Genomic DNA, 22,983 nt, shown 5'->3' with positions numbered 1-22,983 from the left:
GCCACTGTGAAGAACAAGGAATGTTGCCTAAGAGGGAGCAAGGGCCAAAGGGTATCCTGGTCAGTGGATTCTCGTAGTGAGGTGTGAGGAGAAGGCTACTGCACCGATCGCCGCCCTTGTGCAGTTTCAAGATGGAGACACTATGCCAGGGGGGCTGGTATGAAGTTAGCCCTGGTTGCACAGATCAGGCTGTCGCCCTTGAGCAGAGTAAAGTAGGCTACCCTGTATGCCAGAGGGGGCGAGCGAAAAGTTGGCATCAGTGCTGTGCTGATCAGTCTGTAGCCTGTCCAAGGAGTGAAGTCAGTGGACCTGTATGCAAGTAGGGGCCATTGTGGCGAGGAAGTTACTGCTGTGTCAATAGGGTCGTTGTCAGTGTGCAGAGTAAGGTCGGTGACGCTGTATGCTAGAGAAGGCCATTGTGAAGAACAATGATCGTTGCCTGGTTCCACCATCAAGAGGAGAGCACACTGTGTATGACCAAGTCCTGACTGAAGATCAGAACACAAGCGATTGTCCCTCCACCTGTGAGATGGATCAGAGGAACGTACCTTCTCACTGAAGTAAGAGCAGTGGCCGTCCAGCCACTGCTCCTGCAGAGGCGCAAGAGCTACTCACGCTCAGCAGCTGCTGCAGCCCTCTGCAAAGTCCAAGAATAAAATGTTCCTGAGGACTCTGGTAGTGCAACCCCTTCCAGAGTGGTTAAAACAGATAGCAGATAACAGATAACTACCCCACAAAACTTGTTCAGCCACATAGCGCTTCGAGTGCTGGAACACTTTTGACTTTGGAAGACTCTGAGAGGGACTCCTGAGACTCAGACTACCAGCTGGGCTGAACCTGATTATCGCTTTTAGTGAATGGTGAATAACCACTGCCATTAGTGAGAGAGAAGTGGGAGTCAAGGACCTGCCTATCACAAACTAGAGCCCTGACCTCAGAGGACGCTATGTATTTTTCTTGTATGCTGTATTTTATTTTGTATTTGTAACTAAATACTTCTTTTTACTTCAAGCCCGCAGACTCCACAACGCAGGAATCCAGAACAAGGCCCTTGACTGGATATGCTCTCTGGCAGAACGCAGCGGGTCAGACTCCCTCTTTTCCTCTCGAAACCCACACCGACCACCTGCGGAGTCTCCGAAGGATTCTCCATCAGCCCCACCCTGTTCAACGCTTAAGGCTTGAGACCAGAATTCTAAGAACAAATTAGGGAGAATATAAGAACAAGAATTTGGAAACTGTTATTATTTGAATGCAACTGTTTTGAATATGTTAAAGCACAGTAATATTAGCGTGTGCTTGAAAACAAAAAAACAAAAGAATTGCCACCCTGTTCTATGTCTACACATCCCACTTGCTTCCATTGTCAGATCACGCGGACTTAACATCGTATCGTACGCCGGCGACACCCAACTCATTCTCTCTCTATCCAAGGAATCCAACATCTCCAAACACAAATTTCAAGAAGGAATGGAAGCAGTCGCCCGGTGGATGAAAAATAGCTGCCTACAACTCAACACGGACAAAACCGAAGTACTCACTATGGGCCGACACCCTGATGCCTGGAACGACACCTGTTGCCCCCCCGGAACACCCCCTCCCCCACGGACCACACACGCAACCTCGCAATCATCCTGGACTCCGAACTCAAAATGGACCTCCAGATCAACGCAGTCTCCTCTTCCTGCTACCACATCCTATGTTCCCCTCGAACACAGGAAAACCGTCTTTCACGCCCTCATCAGCAGCAGACTGGACAATGGCATTGCGCTCTACGCTGGGATCAACAAGAACCTCACCCACAAACTCCAGAACGTCCAAAATGCTGCTGCCAGACTAGTCCTCAACCTACTGCGCCACTGCCACATCAGCCAACACCAGCGGACAACACACTGGCTCCCCTTCGAGAAGAGAATCTCCTTCAAGCTTTTCACCCACGCTCACAAATTCCTCCACAACACAGGACCCGCCAACATTGACCACTGCCTCTCATTCCACTCACCCCAAAGATCCCTCCGCTCAGACCAGCTCTCTCTTGCGACGGTACCACGCATCAAGAAGACCAGAACAGGAGGGCGTCCTACCTCGCGGCCAAGGTATAGAACACCCTCCCTCTCCACCTCTGACAGACACCAACACTCCCCAAGTTCCTGAAGGACCTCAAGACCTGGCTCTTCGACGAATCATCGTAACATCCTAGAAGCTGCCTCCTCTCCAATCCCCCGCCACCTTGGGACCCTTTCGGGTGAGTAGCTGCACTTTACAAACCACTGATTGATTAAAAAATCTAAAGCAACTTCTGTAACCTAAATTTTTCCCCATACAGAAGACCCTGAATTTATGTACACAACTTATTTATAATATACAACACAACAACTGGGCAAAGAAGGGAGACTTTTTTATTGCAAGAATAGTGCAAAGTGGGCCTGGAACCGACGTGCACACACATGGCCGGCTTTAGGGCAGTGCAACAGGTGCGGCCGCCCAGGGTGCTGACCTGTGGAGGGGGGCGCTGACCAGAGGGGACCTTGTGTTTACCAAGAATTTATGATTGGAGAGATGAGGAGCGCTTTTGCCTGTTGGTAGTGAGAGAATCCAAGGAGGAGGTCGTGGGAGTGGGAGCGCCAAGCATGATTGTCACACCGGGCGCCACCAGTGCTAAAGTCGGCCCTGTGCACACATGGCAATACTGCAAATAGGTGTACAGCCAGGCTGCACCCAGAGGATGGCAAGGCAAAGAGGGCAGCAGTGTTAGCAGACAGAAGTGCAAAGGGGAAAGCACTAAAAAGAAAAAAGAGAGGCACAGGCAAGCTGCACATACAGTGCTGGAGTTCCGAGAGGCAGGGCGAGACTGTGCACAGCATGAGGCCTACTGGACGCTGCAAGGCCGGGGGCGGGTGGCGTGGGTGAGACAGACTACACATACCATAACAACGACTATTAGTACAGGGCAGGCTCTCTTGCGCTATAAAACGGACATGTTATTGTTACCTAACTTCTCAGCCATTAACTGGCTTCAAGGGATGGCAGAGAGTGAGTGTCGCCATGCAGCTGTGTCCAAGAAGGGGCAGGAGGGCCTTTGAAGACCTCCCTTGGCTGCCACGCTGCCAGCTGGCAGGCAGACCCAACCTGGGTGGGGCCAGGCACGCGCTCTCTGGCCGCCCATTCATCCCCGGGCAGCTGCCTCGTGCTCACTCTACCAGCTCCCCATCGTCACTCTGGCTGCGCACCAAAGAGAAGCCAACAGAACAATGTAACCCTCAACTCCAGCAAAGCGCTGCACGCACTGCAAAAGGAGGGAGAGAATAACGCGTGCACCCACACACACCCCTCCCCCCAGTTGAAGCAATGGAGCAGGAGAGGGCACACATCATCGGTCCAGGTTCATTTGCATGCACATAATAACCTGGATGGGACACTGCTGCTATTTCCTCTCTTTTAATTGTCACGCACCTGCTGCATTTCAAAGGTGAAAGTGAGCATAGCAAAATAAATGGGCGGTATGGAGTCTATTCTCAATAGCACCCTTTGTTTGAAATATTTTTGATAGCTTTAACTACCTCACTGGTTAAATTGCTGGCTAGTTTCATTTTGCATAGCACATTCGATGTCAGAGATGGGGCTCTTTTGTAACCACCATTGCAAATGTTGAAAAAAGTGCAGTCATCCTGGGGGCTGATTTAGAATCTAAAAGAGGCTTCAAGCCAATCGCTGGAGGGAGGACCCAACATGATTACAGGAGATCTGGCAGACAACGAAACATATCTGTAGAACTAAAAGTCCACCCCACCTACCCCAGAATATTAGCTACCAAAATACAAAGGACAAATGGAGGCACAAAGAGTGGTGTGCTAAAGAAGAGGCTGGCGACAAAAGCCATGATGGTATACCCAGGCACGTGTTGCTAAAGAAAACCTATGAGGCATTATTTTGCATAGAATAAGAAGCTAAATTCACCATCAATCTGTATCGAAGGAACAATGGCGCAAGCTACTTGGATACCCATGCTTGTACGGGGAGCAGCAATAGAAAGAGGGCTAGAGTGCAATCAATCAGATGAAAACAGATGGACACAGAGATAGAAGTAAACTGCCTCAGAGGTCCTTTAAAGAAGGAAGGTAAAGTTTCACAGACATTTGACATACAGAGCCCCCGCCGCCTCACTGGGTTTGGTTGGTTTCCACTTTCAGTCAGTATTCTTCTTCATGTCTAAAGCTAATTTATTACAGTGCACAGAACACTGAACATTGGCTCCTGTGACTACTGTCTAATTGGGAACAGATTATGCGTCCACTGAATTTGTTTTCTAGTATACTAAACCAGAACTTGGTGCTCCCACAATGGAGCTGGAACATTTTTGTACGCATTCTACGGGGGTGGGTGGGCAAGTCTGTAGCGAACGGTTCATTCAGGCTTCTTGGTAAGGCCTGCTCTGGTATTACTCGAAATATGCATCAATAAACTCACAGGACTGGTGACGGGAAACATCTAGGAGTGAAGCGTAAACAATGAGTTGAGAAACATGCTTTCAACTGGCATTAGTGACGTCATATTGTAAATACTTCATAACTCAGCACCAATAGAGCTGTTACTAAGTAAGACCTTTGAAAAATATACCTCAGTGGGGGCAGCTGCATTGTCAGACCTCCCCCCCCCCAAAAAAGTTATTTTCGCTCTCCTCATTTAAACTTCCAACAAAAGAATACATAGAAAACTACCTGCCAAGTAATAGGATCATGCAACATTTTCAAATTTACAACTGTTCATAGCTGTAAAACAAATGCACTCTTGTTACTAAAAAGAAAAAACAAAACTCCCAAAAAAACGAGCAGTGTAAGGATAGACGAATGCATCCATGCTATAGAGGAGAGACAAACTCGGTACAGGGAAGGGAAGCCAACACAAGCCATCAAACAGTAGTAAACAAACGACAATTACAGTTAGGCTAACCAACTGTAAACAATTGGTGGGCTCTACGCCCACTGTAGGCTAATAACATTTCTTACAACAGACTGCGTATGCAGGGCCGTAGCGTGGGCACAGGGGTGGTTGACCCAGAGGCAAAATTCTTAGGGGTGCAAAATTTTAAAAGGGTAAGACTTCTGGGAAGAGTACTCTGAAATTTACAAGGGTACTCCAATATTAACTTCCTGCAGTGCCTCCCAAAACTGGACTAGTCTTCTGATAGTGCACAGTAAATTTGTCTTAAGTGTTTGGCACGCTATTGGGGAATTGTAAAATAATATACTTCTGTAATATGTGGCATGCACTGGAGGTATCCTCGCGGTGTCACCAGCGCGGGGATGTCTCGCTCCTCACTGTAATTGTTCAAACAATGATCCACAATCGGATGCTGAACGATGCGTGCCAGGATTCTGCCAATGTTAATCAGTTGGGGGAGATCCTGGTGTGCAGCGGGAGCGCCCGGTTGTGGGTGCTTTACTTTCTGGAATAAAGCTTCATTTGCAAACGTCCTGCTTCCTGGATCCATTCTTACCTCAGTTGGCAACGACTGGAAGAAACCCCACATCCAGCAACCACCAGCCAACTCTCCATATCTCTTGATAATCGGCACTTCGCTGCCCATCTCATCTACGTACCTCGCTTTGAAAGGGCTCCAGCACCCCATCACTCTACAAGTTTCCGCACTGGCCGCACAAGATTTTCTATGCTCACCCTCGCAAAGGAGACTCCGAGCTGCCACCCTGACGTCATCGCTAAATTCAACGCGATAAGTCATCGTGTAGGCAGCCATACTGGCTTGGGCTGCACACCACGTCTTCTTGACAAGACATCATCGCTTAGACGGCCATATTGCTTTGGGCTATTTTTTTTGTCGGCTCATCATTACGCTGCCAGCCAGTTTCAATTGGACTCCCAATCTTCAATACAGGTAGGATCCAGCCTGTGCACTTCCACAGTGACAGGCACACCTCGCTATTTTCCTTATAAATGCAGTTTTTCTACAAATTTGAGCCTTCAAATTCGGTGATAGGCTCACCTCCTTGAGATATTTCATTTACATTCTCTCTTCAAAATCATACTATAGGAACCTTCAAGTTGGGTGATGGGCTCATCTTAATTTTAATACTGTTCGTTTCTAACCTACTAATTTAGTGGCATACTCACCTTCTTTTAAAGTCTATAAGGTTTATTGCACAAAAACTTTTACTGCTGATACTTACTGTACTGTTAAATATTTTGATATCATTTTTGCACACTTTATTACAAGAATATAAAGTTACAAATGGTTTCTTAATTTAATTCACTTTTTACATTTTAGCTTTGGTACAATATTTATGTTTTCATTCTATTCATGGCCACTTCTCAGCAATTTGCGCAACCACCTCCTTTTTTGCAGCATCCTGGTAAACCCAGCATTCCCTGGTGTCTGTGGATAAAAGCTTTGGAAAACCATGTTGGGGCTATTGATGCTGTCAAATTCTCTCCTGCTCACAAAGTTGTGATTCTTTATGGTTGTCTAAGACTTGCTGCACAACATGTTTTCGAAAATTTGCCCAATTTTCCCACACTTCCTGGAGAAACTGGGGATTCATAACACTGGGATTCATACAAAGAGGCCTTATCTCGTTTGGCAAAACATTATGACCAAGAGTCAAACATTATTCTTGAAAGACATAACTACTTCAGGAGAAAGAACGTGAAGATGAAACGGTGGATGAATACATTGCTACCTTACGAGTTTTTGCATCCGCGACCACATCGTTTTCTCTTCTTTTTCAAGAAAAATTCAAAAACGTCTCTTCAGCTTCAGGAAACCTACACTCCAAGAAACAACTGACATTGCCAAGAGTATTGAGAGATCTATCATTACCTCGAAAGCTTTTCAACATGATCAATCTGTCAACTCTTTCAAGACTCTTGCACATGATACTGGAAATTCTGTTAATACCGTTAACACAAACAAACCTTTTAAACAACCTATAAGAATGGGGAACACAATGTGCTACAGATGTGGTTCCAAGTCACATCTTGGCAACTATCCTATGTGTCCCGCTGTAGAAAAAGGATGTGTTTTGTGTAAAAAGATAGGTAATTTTCCCTTGATGATTGTACAGAGCACTTTCATGACATGATCGTAATAGTTGAATGTAATTCTGTGTTCAATGCTCATATGTTAAAGGTCCTTATGGCGTTGCATTATTTGGGAAAGTAGAAATCCCAATTATGGCAGATTCTGGATTACCTATAACCATTTTATCAGATGTCATGTTTCTTGACCAAAACAGACATCAATCCCAAAGCATTCGATGAATTTGATATAGAAATGTTGGGTTACTTTAATTCAAGATTGGAATGCCTAGAAAGGTCAATTTTTACAAACGTCTATGTTGCAGTCAAAGGACGTAAAATAGTTGGTTGGCGAGACCTTGCTAAAATGGGCTTGTATCTTGTTCCTGGCTCTGATAATCCAATTGCTCTTGGTGATGTTCCTCAAGGCTATTCCGCAACTGAGTCGCTAGAAGCTGGACAGAACATAATGGATTGTGCCAATCTCACTGATCATACCCAAGATGTCAAAAGGTCTTGGATCAGTTTCTCAAATTATTTTCCAACAAATTAGGCACTGTCAAAGGTTTTCAACACCAAATTAGACATAAGCCTCATGCCCAACCTTTTGTACATAAGATTCGTCCCTTGCCCCTCAGTGCCAGGGATGAGCTTAAGTCAGTTCTCAATCATTGTGTGATGAAGGGGTCATTGCACCATGTGACTCATCAGAGTGTGTTTCCCCCATTGTTATTGTACGGAAGAAATCTGGAGTGGTCAGGTTATGTGCGGACGTATGCACTTTAAATAAAAAAACATCTTAATTGATTGTCACCCCCTTCCCAAAGTCCATGAAATTCATGCCAGCCCGGGGTGGGGGCAATTTTATTTCTCCATTATTGAACTTCGCTCAGCTTACCACCAGATTCCTTTGACAGCGGATTCCCAAGACTTCACTACTTTCGTCACACCTTTCGGGGTGTACAAGTATCTCAGACTTCCTTTTGGCCTGGCCTCCACGGCCAGTGTTTTCCAAAAAATTATGGATAATTTTTTTCAAGACACGCCTGGGGTCCAGGCCTATCAGGATGACATCCTGGTTTTTGCAGATAACTGGGAAACGCATTTGAAGAATTTGACTTCTATTTTAAGCAAACAAGACGAAGCGGCATGACCATTAGGTCTGACAAATGTCAATTTGGTACATAACAATTGGATTACTTAGGTCAAACTATGTCATCGGAAGTAATTAAACCCAAGTTATCCCTCATTAAGGCCATCAGTTTTGCTGTCCCTCCCAAAGACAAAGATTCTTTTCCATCGTTTTTGGGACTGGCAGAACACTACGCTCGCTTTGTCAAAGGTTATGCCCAAACTGTTGAGCCATTGCATGCCTTGCTAGGGAAAGGCTCAAAGTTTGTCTGGTCTGACAAAGTCTTGTCTTCGTTCAATCAAGTCTAGAAATTCATTGTTGAAGCACCTGCCCTTCATGCCTTTCAAGATGGTTCTAAGTGTTTCATTATGGTGGATGCCAGTCTCACAGATCTGGGTGCAGTTCTCCGTCATTGGGTTTCTGGAAAGGAACACACCATAGCTTTTTCTTCAAGGATGCTTAAACCTTCTGAGGCCCATTACAGCACTATTGAACGCGAGGCACTCGCTTGTGTTTGGGCAATTGATAGATTAAAAAATTACATTAGGGGACGTGAATGTGAACTGTTCACTGACCACAAACCCCTTACACATTTACTCAATGGTAATGGGCTTGGGATGACCTCAGCTAGATTGGTTAGATTACTCTCAAAGTTGCAAGAATTTCACTTTTCCATTAAGTATATTTTGGGTGGAAGGAATTTCAGGGCTGACTGCATTTCACGCATGGCTTTTCATGATGACTCAGAAGTAGAGGATTTTGAAGATAAAGAATGTGTTGTTGCAGCCCTAGATGCTGTTAAAGAATGCCCCAGCATTACTGAACAATTATGGCTGGAAGCTTACAGCAAGGATGAAATCCTTAAACTTGTTATGGAATATATTGTCAAGGGGTGGCCAGAGAACAGGACTTTTTCTAGTGAGTTAAAAGCTTTTGCAATGGTGGCATCTGAATTGTCCTTAGTTAATGGCATGGTCATGAGACATGATTTGTTTGTTCCTCCGTCAAGTCTCAGGGAGGACTTCATTAAATTTGCACACCATGGTCATTGAGGCATTTCTAAAACCTCCCAACTTATTAAATTGTACTATTGGTGGCCATCTTTGGCATCTCAGGTCAAGTTATTCATTGATTCCTGTTCTGAATGTCTTTTATCAGACAATAAATAGAAGCTCAGGAGCACGCCTTTGCATCCTTTTCCCTTTCCCAACAAAAATTGGGACAAGGTTGGATTAGACTTTTCAGTGCCTTATGACCTTTTAACCCACAACCTCAAGTATCTTATTTTGTTGGTTGCCTATCATTCTAAATGGGTTTATCATATGTTTTGTGATTTAGCCAGTTCCACCAATGCAATTAGATTTTTGAAGAAAGTTTTTTCTGTTGAGGGTTCACCTTCCATTATGGTTACAGACAATGGCGCCCATTTTGTCTCTCAAAGGTTTTGTTCATTCTTAGCAGGGAGCGATGTTAGTCATTATAAGGTTGCCTTATATTCTCCAGCATCTAATGGTTTGGTCGAAAAGGCAAATAGGTTAGTTAAGGATGCCACTCAAGCAGCTCTTTCCTCTGGCCAAGATGTTCAAGATTTTGTTGAGGCCAAATTGTGGTCTTATAACATTTCTGCACCACAAGGCTTCCTTCTTTTTCCCTTTTAAGAGGAAGGAATGTTCACACTAGTTTGTGCCGGAATTGGTTACAAAACAAACATGTCAAGAGTACTCTTGTTGACAAAGATCTTGCATCGCGAGTTTTGCAAAAGCAGAATTACATGAAATCCATGCATGACGCTGGGAAAAGTTTTAATGCTGTAGAATTAAAAGTCAATGATTGGGTTCTCATTAAAAAACCCAAAAAGGTGTCACAGGGCTTGTCTAAATTTTCCTCTTCAGTGCAGGTCACTGACCTTAGCAGAGGTTCAGCGCTACTTGGAAAAAGGGGGTGGTGGAACAAAAGATCGCTTGTGCAACTTTCTGACTCACAAGTTGGTTCTTTACTAAAGTTATCCAAACAGGAGTTGGAGCATTGTGAGTGACTGGACCAGCTAGTTGTGTGTTCCTGCATCTATTACTCCTCCATCTGTGTCTCAGGAGGATACTGGGAAAGCCACAGTTTCTCAGTGTTCAGCACATATACTGATCTGCATAGCGGTCCTGCTTCTGGGCCTGTTGCTACGACTGGTGTTTTCTCTCCATCACCTGCCGATTTGGGTACCCGTCAAAGTAGATTACCTTCCAAGTTGAAGGGTTATGTGTTGTCATGGGAATGTAACCATATGTATTTTCCCTTCTTCTTAGTGTACTTTTGCAAACAGTTTTAATTTGTCATCTTTTACAGGTTTATTCTTTTTCAGTGTTGTTATTTCTCCTTATTCTTTGTGGGAAGAGAGAAGTTGTAATATGTGGCATGCATTGGAGGTATCCTCGCGCTGGTGCTCCTCACTGTGATTGTTCGAACAATGTTCCACAATCGGATGCTGAACGATGAGTGCCACGATTCTGCCAACGTTAATCAGTTGGCAGAGATCCTCGTGTGCAGCGGGAGCGCCCTGTTGTGGGTGCTTTACTTTCTGGAATAAAGCTTTGTTTATAAACGTCTAGCTTCCTGGATCCATTCTTAACTCAACTTCAGATAAAATATTATAGGAGACCACACCCATCAGGTTCTTGAAGTAGATTAAGCTTGTGAGAAACTGACGTAGCTGGGTGCGTCGGAAACTGATGCGGTTCGGTGCGAGTTGAGGAGCTTCACGGACTACAGGAGTGGGAGTATGAAGTTCACCATGAATTCACGCCAGAGCACCCCAGGTGTTTTCTTGATATTTTTCGGACAGTAGGGGCTCCATTATGATGTCGGGCGGATCGCCACCGCCATGGTGGCGGTGGCGATCCGCCCAACAGAAATGCCCTCCCGCCACCCTTTCCCCCCGCCACATTACAATGGCGGGGGGACCGCAGCGGAGGCAAACACCGCCCGCCACTTTTCCGCCCTGGTCGCCTTGCGGCCGGGGCGGAAAAGGGTTTATATGGTGGCGGTGTCTATCAGACACCGCCAGCCATATTAGCATGCATGTGTATAGGTGCCTTTCCGCGGCGGCGATCCCGCCACGGAAAGGCATGCGGTCGTTGCTATTGGGGGCCCCTGCGGGCCCCCATGGTGAAGGCCGAGGTGGGGGTGCACAGGGGGGGTACCTGTGGTACCCCCTTTATTTGCATATACAAAGTGGCAGGCACCGCGCGGTGCCTGCCGCTTTGTATATGCAAATGCAAAAATGCATTTTTAGCATTGTGGCGGGCGGTGCAGAGTGCACCGCCCGCCACAATGCTAAAAATGAAGGATGTGCCCGCCACTGTGGCCGGCACATCCTAATTTCCCCAACGGGACCCCCGCCCTTATGGCGGGCAGTCCAGAATACTGATAGGGTGGCGGGCGGACAAAGTCCGCCCGTCATCCTAATGGGGCCTTAGGTGTTAGGCTTCAGAAAGACTGCCCAAATTATTGTTGGCCCTGATAGTTTGCTTGCCTCCCGCTCCTTGCTTAAGTCTCGCCTGCTCCTTCTTCCATTCCATGCCTGCCTTGTAGGAACTACAGGCATGGGGCAATGAGTGGCCGTTGTGGGGGCTGTAAGCTCAAGTAATTGAAAGAACTGTAATAGCTGTGGAAACAACGAATAGCAGTTTGGTGGCTGGTAAGCACCTTAGGCGTGGCGGTGGCCCCCTTGCGGTGCAGAGACAGCCAGCATTAGGTTGGAGCCGCTTGTGCCCATGCGCCTGGAATTTTTATACAGCCCTCCTATTACTATATATACCTACAACTCGCTTTGGTCTCTATTTCCTAATTTAGTAGCCAAGATCCAATCTCCTCAAAACTTACCCCAAGTGTACACCTGCTGTTGTTCAACGTCACTTGCCAATAGTGTTTGTCCTTTCTTGTATTGTTTTCTCTGGCTGCTTGAGGATTGGTATTGTATTGTATTGTAATTGCATTTATATAGCGCTTACTACCCCTGACTAGGCGTCAAAGCACTTTTTCAGCGAGTAGCACGCTACTCGGAACCCATAAAGGATTTGTGTTGAATTAGTATAGTAAAATATGAAAGTAATTTGAGTGGTGGATAGGTTAGTCATTTGTTTGGATTCAGAAGGATAGCGGAGTGATAGAAGAGGGAAAAAGGTTTGCATTTATATAGCGCTTGTTACCCCTGATGGAGTATTGAAGCGCTTTTTCAGCAAGTAGCACGATACTCTGGAACCCATAAAGGATTAGTGGTGAATTAGTATAGTGAAATATGAAAGTAATTTGAGTGGTGGATATTAGTCAGTTTTCTAGATTGAGAAGGATATCGGCGGGATAGAAAAGGGTAGGAGTCGGTAGCAAATCTGAAGGTTCTTATGAACCTGACCTTGGAGAGGTCTAGGGAGGCCTAGTGGGGTCTTTAAGCAGAGAAATCAGATATTGTCCTATTTATTCTGTGGCCTCATCGACGCCCGAAGGAGCTTGTGTCTTGATTGAGCAGCGGCGACTCCTCCGCAATGGCAGAGGAGCGTTGCCCCACTGCCTAGGTCAGAGCCAGCAAATGTAAAATAAAAATATGTTCTTGCAGGGTTTTATTTTGCATTTGCCTGCTCTTAGCCAGTGATGTAAGGAGGGGTGGGACTGAGGCATGGGGGGGGGGGGGAGAGGGGGAGGAGTGCTACGTGCACTCCCTAAGTGCTCATGTGTGTTTGGCAGACCGTCGCAGGCCGACCAAAACACTCATGCGCACTTAGGTTTCACCAGCCTGGCTGGATTGAGCAGCCGGGCTGGAGAAATCACCACAGACAACTTGTCATAAGAGGAGAGCCTTTCTAGACTACTCAGGCCAATCCTTGTGCTGTCTGCAGCATGGGGATTGGATGGGAGTCTGACCCACCGGCTGCTGGGAACCAGGAAGAGGAGAGGCAGTACGATGCACCGCTGGAGGCGACTGGCGGCTAAAGTTACTTTTTTTAATCTATCATTTCTAAAAACCCTGTGGTACCTCCTTCCTCTCCCCATGCTCCCCCTCCCGCGATCCCTCCACCTGCCCCACAACCCGTTATTTGTGTACCCCCGCCACTGTGATTAAGGATTCTTTATTACTGTTTAGGGCTTTAAGATTCTCCAAATCTACTAGTTCCGGATGTGCTAGATTGAACGCTGGTGGATTTGTCGGGACTGGGGCGACTTTGACAAAGTTGCTGACTTTGTTGAGGTGACTCTGCTGCCGTTTGCCAGTGTTTTTCCAAGCCATTGCCTTTCTGATTCTGTGTGAACCGAGTTAAAAAGAAGAGCTTGGTCTTCGTAAACGACACCAGTTTACATCTCTGGCATGGCTCCCAGGAAGCACAAGCATTGCTAAAGGTACACAGGTTAGGATGCACAATACTTGCCTTGCCCTGGGCACTGTTAACCCACGCTACGCCGCTGAGCACATGCGCAGTCTTAGGCGAGACCTAAAAAAGAGGAGTCCAGTATACTAAGCTAGCAAGACACAATAGAACATGAACTGGTCTTGTCACTTTACAAAGGGCGCCAAAATAACATTGGATGGATTTGTTGGTGTGGAATCAAGGTACCGCAAAATTGAGATTCAAGCCTATATTAAGGGATTTCGGCACTTGCCACATTTGCCACATAATCAAATCCAGACTACAGCTTGATGTATGCCATACATAAGGTGACTTTCGTTTAGCCAACATATTTCTTATGATGAAACTGTTTTCTTATGTTTTAAGAATTTCTTATTTCTTATGTTTTAAGAATTTAAAATGCATATCAAGTGGGATCAAAGAAATGTAGAATAAAAATAGGGCCATTTAAAAAGTATAGTGCTTGCGCCTGCAGATACAGACCCTCCAGTGGAGACTTGTTCTGTACTGCAGTCATGAATTTAATGACGAGAAGGTGGTCCTACAATGAAGCAATCACATGCCATTGTTAGGGTAATGCAGTAGCTGTGCCCCTATAGTGGCGTCAGCCCTGTTTGAGTGAAAAAGCTCCAAAAAGCATGAGAAAATCACAACAGGAGATCGGCTGAAAGAGGCATTTCTTCTGCACCGCTGGATAACCGAGAAGTTACATATTCTTAACAGATTTACCTACACAACAAGCAGTCTGCAATAAAGCTTTTTCATCATACTCTCCAGCTCACAACAGGTTTGTGCTCACAACAAAGACTATTTCGTTGTTCACTGCCCAGCTAAATGGCACAAAATGTTGCTTCAAAATGGCCCCCATACTTGAAGGCTACCCACGCCGTCCTGGGGATAATCTGTATGAAAGATAAACTCAGAAGAATGTGTGTGCCTGTTCACAGCGCCGTAGTCGGCACTCTTAACTCTCGAGTCCTGTTTTGTCGGTATTCACACGTATGCAAAACACTTGCATTGGGATTCTGGAAGCCCACTTGCCACAAAGGAATATTTTAATTTAACATAAATGATGCTCTATGACGTGGCCAATATTCATACCTGACAACATGCAGTAGCTTCAGGCCCTTTGTTTTCCAGGCCTATTCATTTATAGACCACCGGATTGCCCAAATAAATATCTACTGAAACTAAGCAATCTTATTGCACAGAAATCACCACAATACACTACCTTTATGGCCTTAGGCTATTTTAATCTCCATGTGGACGACCCCATTTGCCCCCAGGCCTCTCAGCTAGTACAATCTCTCAAGGAAGCAAAACTCACTCAACACGTAAATGCCCCCACACACAGAGCAGGCCATACTCTTGACCTAATTTGTTCTAATATCCATACTATTAGAGTTGAGGCCTCTCAATGCTTGGTGTGGACGGATCATTATCTAGTTTCTTTCTCCTTCAATGTAGGGAAAGTACAGCTCAGTGGTAATAAACAATCAGTGTTAAGCAGGAACTAGAAAAAGGTTAGGGCTGATAGCAAGGGCCAGTGGTCCATTGTGCATGGGGGATCCTAATATGGACTCGGCGACTTTTAATTTAAGGATCACTGCTACCCATGATGCTGTGGCTCTACTAAAATCGGCAAAATCCCAGAGAGAATCCCCCTCAGCCCCATGGTTCTTGGCAGACCTTAGAAGTGAAAAAAGCAGGTGTAAGAGACTGGAAAGGCAATGGAGGAAAGATCATTCTCCGAAGGCAAAGTTAGCCTATAAGTAAGCCCTAAAAACGCTGTGAAAAAGGATGGGAGTGGCTAGAAGGGAATACTTTGTTAAGAGTATTGAGGGAGCAGAGAATTCTAGCAAGGAGATTTTTAGGATTGTCAGATCGTTCACAAACCAATCTGCTATTGAGGGGAATAGTTTGCCCTCCCCAGCCTTGTGTACAAATCTATCCACATATTTTGAGGAAAATATTCAGAAAGTCTACTCCTCTTTTAAGAACGGAGAGCCGTCATCAGTACCACAGACATCGGAAACTAACAATTCCGCTGATACCTTTAAAGAGTTCGCCCCTATAACCTTGCAGGAACCCCTAGCCAAAATCCTAAGATGCAAGTGGGGCTCCCCGCAGATCCCTGCCCACCAAAGCTTTTCAGGTCTTTGGCTCACTTGATTAACCCAGGGTTAAATCACATCTGGAATGCGTCGCTATCCTCTGGCATCTTCCCAGATATTTGGAAACATGCATTCCTACTACCCTGCTGAGAAAACCGAATGCTGATCCCACGGAGGTCGGTAATTATCGACCAATCTCATTGTTACCGGCACTGGCAAAGGTGCTAGAAAAATTGGCGCAACGTCAACTTGCCAATTATATCGACACCCAAAACATCTTACATGATACTCAGTCAAGTTTCCAGTCAGAATACAGTACGGAAACAGCTTTGGTGAAGGTGGCGGAGTCTGTAAGAATGTTGGTGGATGCTGGAGCATCTGCAATGCTGATCCTGTTGGATCTGATGGTTGCACACCCTATTCCTCTTAACAGACTCAAACTGCTTGGATTGTGGGGTGCAGTTCTTGATTGGATCCAGTCTTACCTCACTGACTGCTCCTAAAGAGTTTTTCTCCAACCGCATCAATCCGCTCCTAAGCCTTTGAGGTGTGGTGTATTACAGGGCTCGGCACTTAGCCCCCGACTATTTAATACCTACCTGGTGCCTCTTTTCAATCTCATTGCCACCTGGGAATTGAAGGCTGACTCATATGCAGACGACACCCAGCTCGTGTTCTCTTTTAAAGATCAATCTAAGTATTCGTTTGCTAGATTAACAAGTTGTCTTAAGGACATCGCCTGCTGGGTAAATAAAAACAAACAAACTAAATGCAGATAAGACAAAGGTCATATTCTTTGGCCAGGCCTCTCCCCTGCCTACAGGACTATTGTGGTCTGCTGAGCTGGACTCACCTCCAATTCCAGCAAAGACAGCCGGGAATCTGGGTGTCAAGTGGGACTCGGATGTATCCGTTGAAACTCACATACCCCATGTCTCGTCGGCCTGTTTTGGGAAATTGAAAACAAACCTTAAAGAAATTCTTGCACCTTTTTGCCGGAGGACAGTCGCAGAGTAGTAGTTCATGCTACTGTGACATTCCATCTGGACTATGCAAACAGTCTGTACCTGGGACTACCAATGTACCTGATTCACAGACTGCAGATGGTTCAAAATGTGGCAGCAAGATTCATCCGCCATCACATCTCCCTGCATATTAGGCTCCTTCATTGGCTCCCGGTAACAAAACAAATAGAATTCATGTCCCTGACCGTAGCTTTTCGGGCCATGCGCAACAAATGACCAAGATACCTCAGACATAGGCTTCACCCATACCAACCTAATAGAACGCTGAGATCAAACTCCCAGCACCTGCTTTGCGTTCCTCGCTTTGCAAAAGCCTGAATGGGAGGAAGGTCCTTCACAGTTAGGAAGGCCATGCTAAGGAATTCCTTACCACCACATATGCGTATGGTGGACACAGAACCCAAGTCCAGAAAGATCTCGAAGACCTGGCTCTTTAGACAATGATAGCTCCTAGGTCCAGGTTTCCACACCTGACTTCTGCATAGGGACACATCTGTTTTAGGTAGCTGTTTGCACTCTACAAATATCAAATATCTAACTAACTAACTCTCGCGATAATTAATCTTGTCACACTCTGTGCCAATATGAAGTGAGGGGAGCAGCCGTGACAACCTGAGGGCTGAGCGTGCGCTCTGCCATCTTCCGGAGTACTGCTAACCCCAAACTTAGCAGCATGGATTGGGTTTGACGCCGGGGACCGCCTCCTCCGACAAAACCAGATAGCGGCTCTGTGGTGATCTGAGCTAGAGAGGCCTGGTTCATGTGTGGCACTCTCTGCCCATATGGGGCTGGCAGGGGTGGGTACTCTCTGGAGGTAGGGACTCTCCTGGACAAAACACCCCTACTAAACAGCAAGGTGATACTGGGATTTGCACCAGGAGATGGAGGTCTGAGCAACCCGAGCCTGCTGGGAACAGTGCTACTTGCATGAGAGCATCCAGCCGGGAGCTGGGGATCATACTGCTCCTAGGCCTTGTAGCACCTCGGGGATTCTCATCCGGCGTTTACCTGGTCTGGCCTGCTCCTTGACGCTGCCACCACCCTTGGTCTCCCAGTGATCACTTGCTGTTGCAGAGAGGGAACGGAGGACTGGTTGGTGCCCTGCACACTGATAGCGGGTGAGGGGTGAAAGTGGCTGGGCCCATAAGAGCTGGACTGGTGCCTGCACTGTGCATCTTTTACATGCCTCACGCCCCCTTTCTCCCCAACTCCTCGTGACAACTCTGTAAAGGTTCAGGGGCCTGGGGAACCTCTGGAGATATTTGGGACTGGAAGCCTGAATAGGCTTTTGGTGGAGTGACTACAGGCAAACCCCCTCCTGTGGTACATGCTGCTCTCAGCTCCATTCATTGAAGCCCCACAGACCTGGAGATATGACTGGAGCACCTCTTGTCCAAGGTGAGAGTACGCTGATCAGACATGCCACAATAACATCGGCATGGTGATGAGAAAGCCCCCAGAATACCTTAGCCAACTGAAATAGATCAGTATATTAAGCAATGGGTGCAGATGTCCATGTTGACTCGGGTGCCTGTGTAACACTGGGAGACATCACTAGCCCAAATTGTGGCCCCAATTGAAAGATGTAGCCAAACCCTAGAGAAAAAGATCCACGTCATATCCCTGGAGGTCAACCTTCTACTGGTCAATGTGCAGAAGGTCAGTGAAAGGTCACCCCAAACTAAAAAAGACAGTGAAGGAGTTAAATGCGGACGTAGACAACCTGAACAACTCACCGTAGTCCCTGTCAGAAGTGACCAATCAGTTAGACTCACAGAGGAGGATCCAGAGGGGAGATCGCAAAGGAGCAATCTCCAGTTTATAGGATGTCCAGAAGGAGGGACTAACTTCAGAGAAGTTTTCGGAAAATTGGATTACGACCACTCTCAAACCCACCAGAATCTCTCTCAGCACTTTACTGTGGAGAGAGCAAACAAGGGTGCTCTCTACCACTACCTCCTCCAGGGGCTCCACCCAAAGCCATAATCGCCAAAATACTGAAATACTGGGAAAGGAGTCTCATTCTGCAACACACCAGAAAAGTGACACAGCTTAGACACAAGGAATCAGTCGTCAGATTATTTCCAGACTACACGCAAAGATTACAGAGGCTAAGAAAATCCCTTGAGCTAGTGAAGAAAAAGCTTAGGGCCAGGAACTTGAACTACATGCTACTCTTCCTGGTCAAATTGCAAGTGGTACATGAGGGAAAATCCCACTTCTTTCGTAATCTTCTGCAATCTTGGGGACAGAATGAGATCATTCCAGTCATCTGCAAGGATGTTGGGCCCTCAAGGAACTTTTGGTGGGAGTTCTACAGGAAGATGCAGGAGGAGCCTGATGAGTTAAGATGGCTCTGGAAGGCTGGTGGTGCTTGAAGATGGCATAATCGGCCTCTGGGGTCGCTCTTCTGTGGGTGCCTTGGGGATAGTGCCTGGTGAGAACCCAAGTCAGAGCGGTACAAAAGGGGGTGGTGATGGACGGAGCATCTGAACCAATCAACCACTCACACCAGTCAAATGATCTGGGTTTATTCCATCACCGTTCTTTAGCCCACTCTGCCACCCCAGTTCAGACATGGCCATATGCAAATCAGTCTGACCCTGTGCCTCATGGGAACAGTCCAGCCCGAACTGCCAAGCCATGCCTTCCCTGGACCGGAAACAAGCTTCCTAGGACCGGTTTCTGGCATTACAGCCGTCTTCAGCCAGGCTTGCTTGAATCCAGTGGCAAAGTGAGCAAGGGACTCACGTCTGAGCATACCCTGCCAACTTATGGCGAACAAAGTGGTACAAAAGGGGGTGAGAACCCAAGTCAGAGCCAGGATACCTCAGCAGACTGAATACTGGGAGATCAGGGATGAGATCTTGTGCAAGGGATACCGGTGGTAGATGATTTCCACCAGGGCCAGGTATTTAAGAACTTTTTGTGTATGGATCACAGATTATCAGCATCACTAGTTTCTTCTAGACTTTTCACCCCCCCCCCCTTTGAAATTAACCCTAGTTAGTTGCAGGGTAGCTGGGGTGCAGTCCTCATTCTTAGGTTCACTAGGGCCCGCTGTGGCTTGTTGGGAACCATACAGTTAACTAGATCTCTTGCATATTGACGACAAGAGTTAGTACTACTATATTGGTAATTCATTATATTTAAAAGTGTTTACCTGGGTTGGGAGCTTAGTTTAGGATATCAGGAGCTGAATAACCATTCTTTGTTTTTTAAACCATGTTGACTCACAATGTCATGGATGATTACTGCACGCAAGTTCTGTAACTTCACCCTGCAAGAGTTCACATCTTCCCTCACTCACACTGGTACATACGAAAGGGCTCCTCCAATAGCACTATTGTTATCACATGGGCAGACAGTTTGAAATAAGTACCTGGAACATACAGGATTCAATGGCTTTGTCAAACGACAAAAGACACAATGTGGGCATAGGCTTCAAGCAAGAAACTCACATTACCGAATTCATAGAATCTAAAATCTGAAAGAAGTATAGAGGCCAGATTTATTCAGTCACATTCTCTGCATACACTAGAGAGGTCTCAATTTGGATGGCCACAAGTGTCCCTTTCTAGCTTTGATACTCAGAAGATGACTTTGAGGGCAGATATATTCTTGTTTGCTGCACCCTAGATGGCAGAGAATTATGTTTTATTAATACATATGCCCCCAACATTGATAGTAAAAAGTTTTTCGCCAGAATTCTGAAATTGTTGACTTCATACTTAAATGTTCCTGAAATATGGGTTGGCAATTTCAACTACATACTAGATGGTGGCTTAGACAAATGTCTCCTTAAGCAGCACAGAGAGCCAGGAATGATGTCAACCCTGTTGGAAACTATGGGCAACCCAGGGATGTGGATAACTGGAGAGCACGGCACCCCACAGACAGAAAGCAGTCTTGCCACTCACTCATGCACAATACTTATAGTAGACCTGGCAGAGATTTGGTTAGGGTGAATTTATTGCCCAAGATTCTGATGCAAGGTACCTAGCCAGACTCCTTTTAGACCTCATTCCTCTCTTAGTAGAAAATAACCAGGGTAGAACCGGGTTGAGAATCTCCCCCTGGGATCCCACATGCCTCAACGATTAACACAAATCCCTAGAATTATACATAAAAAATAACTGGGGATCCACTAGCACTTGGGCAAACGAGTGGGAGGCCATGAAGCTGTAAGGAGTGGGGAATGCATAGATACGTTTTATGTATTCAGGAGGCATCTACAGACAGCGCTGGTGGGCCAGAAAGACAGGCTGGCTCAATTACAGTAAAAGGAGGCAGGGTCCTGCAGTCGCAGTCATGAAACAGTGGCAGTCAGGAGGGTCCTGGGGGAAATATGGGTAGATTGTGGATCTTTAAAAAGCCATTGAAATGTTGCACTGAGTCGAACCTGATTGAGCTTATGAGGTGTTTGGGTTAGGCCCAAATTATCTAAATAAAATGTAGCTGCTGTATACTAATCCCTTGATGAGATTTACAAGCAACAGATTGGTCTCAGGGTGATGCAGGACTCAAGTCTGGCACTGGGCAGGCGTATCCCCTTTCGTCTCTGCTGGCAGTGGAGCCGTTGGCAATAAAAGCCAAGGAGGAGCTGAAGGTGGGGGAATTAGAGTGGGCGACACTACCCATACAGCCTCCTTGTATGTGGACAATTCGTTGATTTATCTGACGCAGCCCAGAGTCTCAGTCCCAAAGCTCATGATGAAGCTAGACATCTTTGGAAATATTACAGTCTAAGAACCAACAAGCGTGAAACTATCTTGTTCCTGATAAGCGCTGTAGCGAGGAGCCCAATTGAGCACCTGCCTGAACTGGGACCGTGTTGGGAGGAGGATAGATTCAGCTACTTAGGCAGAATAGTAACTCACACACCTGAAAAATAATATGCATAAAACATGGGAAAAGCCATAAGGGGAATGAGGGCATCAATACAGTTTGGAACACTTCCTCTTTCCAGCATGGGTAGAGTTGCCATTACAAGAATGGTCTTCCTTCTGCCTTAAATCATACAAAACTTCCTATGGGTTCCCTTCAGGAAACCCTGCAGTTGGGTTAGAGTCGACACTTCATATCTCTGATGTATAAAGCATTTAAGGTAGATAGGAAAAAGCCACCAATGAAAAGCAAACAAGCATGGGAAGACAGCTTCTGTGAATAGATTACTCCAGCAATTTTCAAAACTTTATTCGGCAGCAGTCATAAAAGCAATTTTACATTCTTCCCTACACAATAAAAAGTACAAAATATTAAAATCATCATCTTTTAAGAAACTCATTAAACATAATGCTGTCATTTACGGAATTAACTACATAAAATCAAAACAATCAACCATATCAACAATTTCATTAGACAGTGACTAGCTGTTGTAAAGTGCGGGTGCGTATAGTCCATGGCCAACCCAGGAATTTTGCGACAGCAATCGCCAAAAAAGGTGTACAGTCAGATTCCAATATTCTTAGCGCCTCTGTGCACCTACGTGTTCCTAAGTTTAGGCACGCTGGTTTTATCCATTTGCGTCGTGGATTAACATATAAGGGACAAACAAACAGTATGTGGGCCGCATTCTCTGTCAAATCTTTACAGTGGGGACATTTATCGTTCTGGTTTGTCGACCATTTGCGGGTAAACGCCTTTGTAGGAAGCGTCCCGATTCTAAACTGAAAATACAGTTTTCTATCGAGTGGCCTTTCGATAATATCCCAGTAGGGCTCACATGATGGTACAGATTTAATATTCAAGTAACGTCCTGTAAAGTTTGTATTAGAGCATGTACATTGAGTGGACGACCATACCCTTTCCCAATACATGTTCTTTAATGTAGCCTTTGGTGGAAAGCTTTCAACATTGGAAGAATTCCACAGATGGTCTAGTTCCAGCTTACTAAGCAACCCTCTTATTTCTTTTAGCCACAAGATCGAGTGAAAGCGGTCTGCCCTAATGATATCCTTAAGGGCAGTTGCAAAATGCACAAGTTCAGGGGTGGTCATAAGGCGTCTCCAGTATAGTAAAGGACGTAGCCGTGCCAAGTCCTTGATGTTTTTCCTGCCTAGATCATATGTCAATGCTACGGTAGGGGTACTTTGGGGGACCCCAGTCAGACGGCGAAAAAAGCTATTTTCCGCCAATGTTAATTGTTTCAGGTTGGAGAAACCCCAAAGTTCCGAACCGTATAGAGAGGCACTGATCACCTTCATGTTGTAAATTTCTAGGGCAGGGGTGATGGGCTTGGTCAGTGAGACTTTGTGTTTGTGGGCCACTACACCTGCCTGTTGATTAAA

General features: G+C 45.9%; 1 protein-coding gene across 2 annotated transcripts in view; it reads right to left on the bottom strand.

Moving 5' to 3' along the window:
- UROS (uroporphyrinogen III synthase) overlaps positions 1-22,983 on the bottom strand; it is a 516,510-nt gene that overhangs the window by 305,472 nt on the left and 188,055 nt on the right. The window lies entirely within an intron of this gene.

Source organism: Lissotriton vulgaris, chromosome 5 (genome assembly GCF_964263255.1).
Source record: "Lissotriton vulgaris chromosome 5, aLisVul1.2, whole genome shotgun sequence".
Taxonomy (NCBI): domain Eukaryota; kingdom Metazoa; phylum Chordata; class Amphibia; order Caudata; family Salamandridae; genus Lissotriton; species Lissotriton vulgaris.
The sequence above is the reverse complement of the archived record's forward strand: the minus strand, read 5'-3'. Positions and strand labels throughout refer to the sequence as shown.